We start from the raw sequence: 7,896 nt of genomic DNA on the forward strand, positions 1-7,896 counted from the left end.
ATGAAGAGGAGAAAGCAAAAGAGTTTTGAATTATGTAGAGTTTATCAGTACAAATTCACCGAAAATTCTTAAACAATACATATAAATGTCTTAGTTTTACCCCAAAATTTGCTGCAACTACACAAAAATATTTTCTCTAATGCTGTATTTTTTTCTTCATATTTTTTTCCTTATTTCTTTCTTTCTTTTAGTTGAATGAATATAAGTTCATCATCTTTTAAGTAATTTTGCAGCATTATGTGTTTCTTCTTCTTTTTTGTTTGATTTTTTTGTTTTTATTTTTGTTAAAAAAGAGTAAAACAAGAAGAAATTTGAGAAGGTAAAACAAGAAATGAAAGATGAATAAGATAAAAGAAGAAGAAGATGGTGATGATGGAAAAAAAACAAAGAAGAAGCAGCAGAAGATGAGGAGGAGGAGGAGGAAGAGCTTTGAATTATGCAGAATTTATCAGTACAAATCCACCAAAAATTCTTAAACAATACATATAAATATTTTAGTTTTATCACAAAATTTGCTGTAACTACACAAAAATATTTTATCTAATGCTGCATTTTTTTCTTCTTTTTTTTCTTATTTCTTTCTTTCTTTTAGTTGAATGAATGTAAATTCATTCTCTTCCAAGTAATTTTGCAGCATTATGTATTTCTTCTTTTCTTTGTTTGATTTTTTTTGTTTTTATTCTTCTTGTTGAGAAAGAGTAAAACAAGAAAAAACTTGAGAAGGTAAAACAAGAAAAAAAAATATGAATAAGAAAAAAAAAAGAAGATGGTGATGATTATAAAAAAAAAAGAAGACGCAACAGAAGATGAGGAGGAGGAAGAAGAAAAATTTTGAATTATGCAAAATTTATCAGTATAAATCCACCGAAAATTCTTAAATAATACACATAAATGTCTTAGTTTTACCCCAAAATTTGCTGCAACTACACAAAAATATTTTTTTCTAATGCTGCATTTTTCTCTTCTTCTTATCCTTATTTCTTTCTTTCTTTTAGTTGAATGAATGTAAGGTTCATCATCTTTCAAATAATTTTGCAGTATTATGTGTTTCTTCTTCTTCTTTGTTTAGTTTTTTTTATTCTTGTTAAGAGAGTAAAACAAGAAAAAATTTGAGAAGGTAAAACAAGAAAGGAAAGATGAATAAAAAAATAAAAAAAGATGGTGATGATGATAAAAAAAAATAGAAGAAGAAGCAGCAGAAAATGAGGAGGAGGAAGAGTTTTGAATTATGCAGAATTTATCAATACAAATCCGCCGAAAATTCTTAATCAATAATACACATAAATGTCTTAGTTTTATCCCGAAATTTGCTGCAACTATACAAATATTTTTTTAATACTGTATTTTTTTTCTTTTTTCCTTATTTCTTTCTTTCTTTTAGTTGAATGAATGTAAGTTCATCCTCTTCCAAGTAATTTTGCAATATTATGTGTTTCTTTTTCTTTGTTTGATTTTTTTGCTTTTATTCTTGTTAAGAGAGTAAAACAAGAAGAAATTTGAGAAAATTCTATGGCAAAAATTTTGGATCAGACAACGTTATCAATATGGTAAAATTTCTACGATAACGATAACAATAACGATAATATCGATAACGACGATACGTACACTACTACATAATTGACTTTTACTAATATTTAAAAAATATTACCAAATCATATTAAAATGTTACCTATATATATTAGTAACATTTTAACAAATGTTAAATATACCCTATGTTACTAAAGAATTTTACTAACATTTTTCTAAAGATTTAATAACATTTAATAAAAATGTTACAATAGATCTTCTATAGTAATATTATGAGAAATGTTACAATAGACTTTTCTTAGTAACACTTAAAGAAATGTTACAATAGATATATTTTGTAACACTTAGAAAAATGTTACCATAGATATTTTTTGTAACACTTCAAAAAATGTTACCATAGATATTTTTTGTAACACTTAAAAAATGTTACAAAAGATCTTTAGTAAAATTTTTTTAGTTATATTATACTATTTATTTTATATTATACATAATATAACTATACTAAAATTAATTACTACAACATGAAATATTTCATTAAATTCACAAAATGAAATTTTTATAGCCTCTTTCATTAATCAATAATCATTGTACAAATTTGCTTCGTGATGCAAATAAAATGGAAAAAGAAAAAAATACTTATAGCACTTAAACTCTATAAACATTCCATATAAAAAAGAAAAGAAAAAGTGATACTATGTACATAAAAAACTTAATCCTTATACTAATCTTAGAAAAATGTATTTATCTGCTTGACTAGCTCATCGCTGCGACGACTTATTACCATTCCCTTAAACCAGTCAACCAAGTTCATCTGATGCACATCAAACAAAAAAGCAATAAGAACTCATATAGTGGGCAGAAATAAAACCTGAAGAAAAATAATCATGTGATCACCTCTGCAGGTGGTCTGGAATCCCAAGTAAAGTTTTCACTTTCCAACCATTCACCTATGATAAAATAAAAATAAAAAATAAAATTGGTTATTAACATGATCTTCCTGACCTAACTGATAGCTATCTACAAGCTACAACAAGAAATTTGTTTTCGTTAGTTGCCTAGGCAGTGTAATCGGACCCATTAATCATTTCTAATATTTAGATCTTTTTCAACAGTTGAGAAAAAGTAATATATTGCCCTTTTTCTAATTCTTACATAGTTTTTCATCGGTTGTTGCATCCTACTATTTTTTTGTCCCCATTCTTGCTTATTACCCGTCTAACCTAACAGCTACAGATCCTATACAAGCAGGACGAATATTTGAGAGTTACTAAACTTGAAAGTGTTAAGAGAAGGTTCACCTTCATCATTATTTCCAAGTCTCTCAGAGCTTTGTTGGTTAGATCTCTCTTATTGTGAATCCCTCACATCCCTTCCAATTAACCTTTTTAAGCTGAAATGGCTAAGAAAACTATATCTTCGTGGTTGCTCAAATCTCAAGAAGCTCCCTGAGATAGAAGAGGATATGGAAAATTTAATGGTGCTCATCTTAGATGAATCAGGAGTACAAGAATTACCTTCAACAATGCAAAATTTGGTAGGTCTTGAGGAGTTGAGCTTGCACGGTTGCAGAAGCCTTGTGTTCATTCCATCTTCAATTGGACGTCTGATATCTGTCAGAAAAGATGGGTTACTTAAGTTCCAAATCAGGAGGTAGAATAACAGTTTAGATTTACACAAAATTGCCACCCAATTGCTAAGATGGCATGAATGCTTTGCAAACTGAAATGCATACAGATAACACACACTGATAAATTAAAAACCTTAAACTGCCATTCACCATATACCATGCTTAATATCTAACAGTCTAAATGAACCAATGAATGAAAAGAAAACCAAACTATTAAAATTTACAAAAGGAAAATGATATTTAAAGAGAGAGAGAAAAATAAACATCAAATTTCTAGGTTCTGGTGCCAAAAGTAGTAATCCAAACAACTATTCAGATACAAGTTAAAATAGCAAATCTTCAACTGTATATGTATTTATGTACTAAAGTTTCAAATTATCATACATACAATTATAGGCAGAAGAGCATGAATTTCATTAGTTACCATTTACAGGACTTTACAAGAAAGTAAGCAGTCACTTACACCAAGGAAATTTAACATTTTTTTTCTCATGTACAAAGGAAGTAAGCACATACAAGAAAGTAAGCAGTCACATATAAGAAAGTAAGCAGGACTTAGTTATCTTGGTTTTTCAACTCTAACTATCCAAATATCCTAAGGTAACTATGTCAATTTAACATTTTTTTTTCTCATATACAAAGGAAATTGAAAATACTAAGTTCCATGAAATTCAAATAGAAAATAACAGATATAGAGTCTTACCAAAGGAATGCCCTGAATTGCCCTTTCCTCCAGATACCTTGATGGCTTATAGAAGTTACCATATAATTCTGACCATTTCTTTAGGCTGTTATATACATGCTTCGCCCCAACTAGAAAGCTGATCATAAAACATGCTGGACTAGATAAATACAAAAGGGGCAGTAACATAAATGATGGTTTAAGAGTTCAAATAGTTTACAAATTATTACATGGAAGCAAATGATTTTGCAATGCTTTTATAAATTCTTTTTCTTAGCTTTAGCCCTTCAATATTTTAGAAGAGGAAAGAAAAAGGAAGGGGTAAACCCACCTGTACCTAGGGAAGCTCATCCCAAGAACACAAGCAATGTCGAGGTCTGATGCTCGAATAACCATTCCTTCATCTAAAACACGGCATGCCTCGTTCACTATTGGAAAGAGTATCATCTCTAAAATCTCTTGGTCAGTAATAGATATAGGCTGCAAAAGAAATAAATGCTATCGGCTTCACTACACAAGCTAATGCCGACGAGCAAATTCAAGAAGATATAGATTCAATCTAGTGAGAGAGGAAGCTTATGATCAAACAATCACTTGCAATACAGAATTTTTGAAAGAAAAGCACCTTTCCACCATGCATAATATTGGCAAGTCTTCTCGACTCTTCAACAATTGGTAGTATTGAAAGATCGGGTTTTGGCTTGCTACCCTTTTCATAAATGTAGTATCCTTTCCGATTGTTTTTGCCTGAAAGGACACAAGTGATCAAGGAAAGAATGTGTTATGTAAACTCCATAGCCAGCGAAGTCCGAAAGCCTGCAGGTGAAGGAAAGATTAACTCCATTAAACAGACCACAGAATTTACACTGTGGCACACATACTAATAAAACAAAACCATGTAAATTTTATCTAAGCAATCCTTTGTGTTCTAAGCAATCCTCCCAATAGCAGCATCAACAAAACTAGGACCAATCTTCACTATTTCAAATAAAGTCAACACAAGTGTACACACACACACATCATTTCGTCAATAAGATCCAGATTCAAGAAATTCAATTAGTACCAAAAAATAAAAATAAAAAAAAAGATAAAAGAGGTGATTTCTCTTACATGAAAAGACTTTAATTATGGAAAAGACTTTTATTATCAATTTGGTTTGATCTGACTTCATTTTTCTCATGGAAAAGACTTTTATTATCAAAAAAGCATATTTAAAAAAAAAGAGGTGCTAGTAGTATATTTCTGGCAAATTTAAAGCAGATTTAAAATAAAGCAACAAGGTACAGCTTCAAACACACAATTACAATCTTAAAAGTAGCCTAAAGAACTGTCATTGGTTTCTGAGTTGTGAGCATTAATCTCCGTTTGTACAGAGTATAATTTGAGCAAAAATCTAGAATAGGTAGATTGTAGAAGTCCCTCAATCCACAATTCCACATGCAACAATGCCTACAATGACATAATCTAGTGAATAACCCCATACTCAAATAAGACAGTGTCGAATGTATAATTGGATGGAAGAAACTAATGGAATATATCAAATTCAAATAGGAATGTTGAATGTGAGAACACTAGGAATAGTAATAAAAAATTAATAGAATGCTTCAACTGGGCAACAAGCAATACTTCTCAAATTTTCAAATATAATGACACAAGAAAAGGGTTGGTAGGCATGATGAATAAGTTACCTTCCAAAAGGGGGTTTGATAAAAAGTAGACATTTTATTTCAAAAATAAAAAAGGGCAAGGAAATGAAAACTTTCAATTTGAACTGAATACTGACTAGTGACTAAACTCTCACTAAGGCAACTCTTAAACAGAAGGGTTTCAAATTTTTCATATATAAGTCATGAAATCCAATTCTAGATTTATTAATGGTTATTAAGCTTTACATTCTCATATATAAGTTACAACATCTTTCACTAGAGACACAACTTGAGTTGAGACTAAAGAGTTATAAATTGGCAGTAATTTATTAAGATATACTTTATCAAACCAGAAAGAATTGTATGTTAGTCTAAATTGTTGATAGCAAAAAAATTATGGAGAAAAATGGATTTTCAGTCTCAATACTGTTTCAAATAAGAACACTAATGCCTAATTATTCAATTATCATGAATGAATGTTCTTCTGCATTTTCCTAGTATCCTATTTTTAAGAAGTTGCCTTACAATTCAACTCTGAATCTAATATTTTTATGCAGAGAAGAAAAAAAAGAAGGAATGACAAGAGATATTAGTGATCAAAGAACACCTCAATATCTTAGTTCAAGCAGTTCTAGCCCTGCTTTAACATCTTCAATCATAGGATAATTCAAATGCCAAAACATATATAATACTAATAATGAATGAAAATAGAACTAGATATGTGAAAATACATGAATTCGGTATGAAAAAAGAACCAAATACATAAAAGCAATCGAAAAGACGAAATGTGCTAACACTTCATAATATCCTCATAAGTCTCAATGAAAGCAATACATATATGCTATGATTCAGACATTATATCAAACATGTATTGGGCAGCTACATCTAACCAACCTATGCTGCACCAAATCGAAATGTATAGAGCAAAACATAGCAAAAAACATTTAATTAATTAAAATATGACTGAGATAAGAATGCTAAACATTACGTACATATTAAACTCTTGCTTAAACTTGAAATTGTGTTAACAATGACAAGAAGGAAACTTACGTTCGACATACCCTAGCAAGCAACTTGATTTATTTTAAGTTCTAAATTTTGCATAGCTGAAAGAGAACACGTTTCTAACAACTTCAAGAAAGGTGTCTTTAGTTTATCCAAATCAATGAGCAAATATTTATAAAACTCATAATAAGCATTTAGCTCACACATTTTATTATTATCATTGGCATATGAGAAGGAGACAGAGCAAGATTGAGAGATTCAGAGCACTGAGAGTGAGAGTGAGAGTGAGAACATGCAATGCTTACGGAGAGATCTTCTGGCATGGAGAACTGGTGGCAACCGGTGGGCTTGCTCTTGAATTTTCCCCTTTTCATCGCATTTCCGATTCAATCACTCACGCACACTACGATCAGATTAGAATAATGCAACTCTTCTTCTGCACGTAATTTTTTGGAACAAAATTAAAAAGAAATCGGAACAAGCATGAAACGAAAATGAAATAATCAGAATTGAGAATAATCAAATCCTAGAATTAGATTGAGATTGAGAAAGGTTTCAAGGAGAACAAATCACGATACATAGAAAGAGGAAGAGGAAGAGATTGTAATGGAGAATGATTTTTTGATTCTTGATTTCAAAGGAAACAATGATTGTGAGCACCGATTGAAAGCACTGAGCGAAAAAACATGCAACGGTTTGCGAGAGGGTTTCTGGGAGAATATGAATCCTAGTGTGTTTAGGAATAGGAATTGGTAACCAAGGTAGTAAACTCGTAGTTTTTACTTCGACTCGATGAGCTGGCATAAAATCGTAATTCGTAGAATCGTAAGACGAAACGTAAATATAACTCGTAAATTATACAAATATATATATATAAAAAATTATACCATAAAATTAATTCAATATAGTATATATATGAACATATCATTATATGTTTATCAGGATATGAATATGGCCAATTTATCATAACGCATTGTATGCAGAAACAGAGTTAATCATGGAAAACAAAATTTTATATATGTCATGTACATCGTGTATAACATCAAATGCATTATTAAATCATCCGTCAATATATATGGACATGAATACAAGAATATAATTTCAATATATCAACCAAAAGAGAATTTAATATAACATATTTTTAGAACATTAGAGTAGTAACGCAGAAGAACAATCATGAGGTATGACCTCCTGAGTAACTAAGAACACCACATATAAAAACAGAGCATAAAAGTGGAAAACAACACAACGACAGAATTAGCAAAGCGGTGATTCGGCGAGGCTTAGTGGGGACTAGAAAGACAGAAGCATTCACTGGAACAACATTGACGGTGACAAGCAGCAAGTTTTGGCGAGAGCAAAAGAGAAGGAAGAGATTAAGTCATCGAGAGATTGAGCGAAAACAAAAA

The 7,896-nt window shown here is 30.4% G+C and overlaps 1 long non-coding RNA gene across 1 annotated transcript; it reads right to left on the reverse strand.

Annotated features, from left to right (window-relative positions):
- Nucleotides 1-2,066: 2,066 nt before the first annotated feature.
- Nucleotides 2,067-7,333, reverse strand: LOC130976401 (uncharacterized). The gene is made up of 9 exons (XR_009084671.1): nucleotides 7,066-7,333; nucleotides 6,793-6,923; nucleotides 4,462-4,652; nucleotides 4,168-4,355; nucleotides 3,858-3,975; nucleotides 3,042-3,137; nucleotides 2,826-2,972; nucleotides 2,422-2,474; nucleotides 2,067-2,338 (listed from the first exon to the last, which is right to left on the reverse strand). It is a non-coding gene; the product is annotated as an uncharacterized LOC130976401 (long non-coding RNA).
- Nucleotides 7,334-7,896: the final 563 nt, after the last annotated feature.

This window comes from Arachis stenosperma, chromosome 4, assembly GCF_014773155.1.
Source record: "Arachis stenosperma cultivar V10309 chromosome 4, arast.V10309.gnm1.PFL2, whole genome shotgun sequence".
Taxonomy (NCBI): Eukaryota; Viridiplantae; Streptophyta; class Magnoliopsida; order Fabales; family Fabaceae; genus Arachis; species Arachis stenosperma.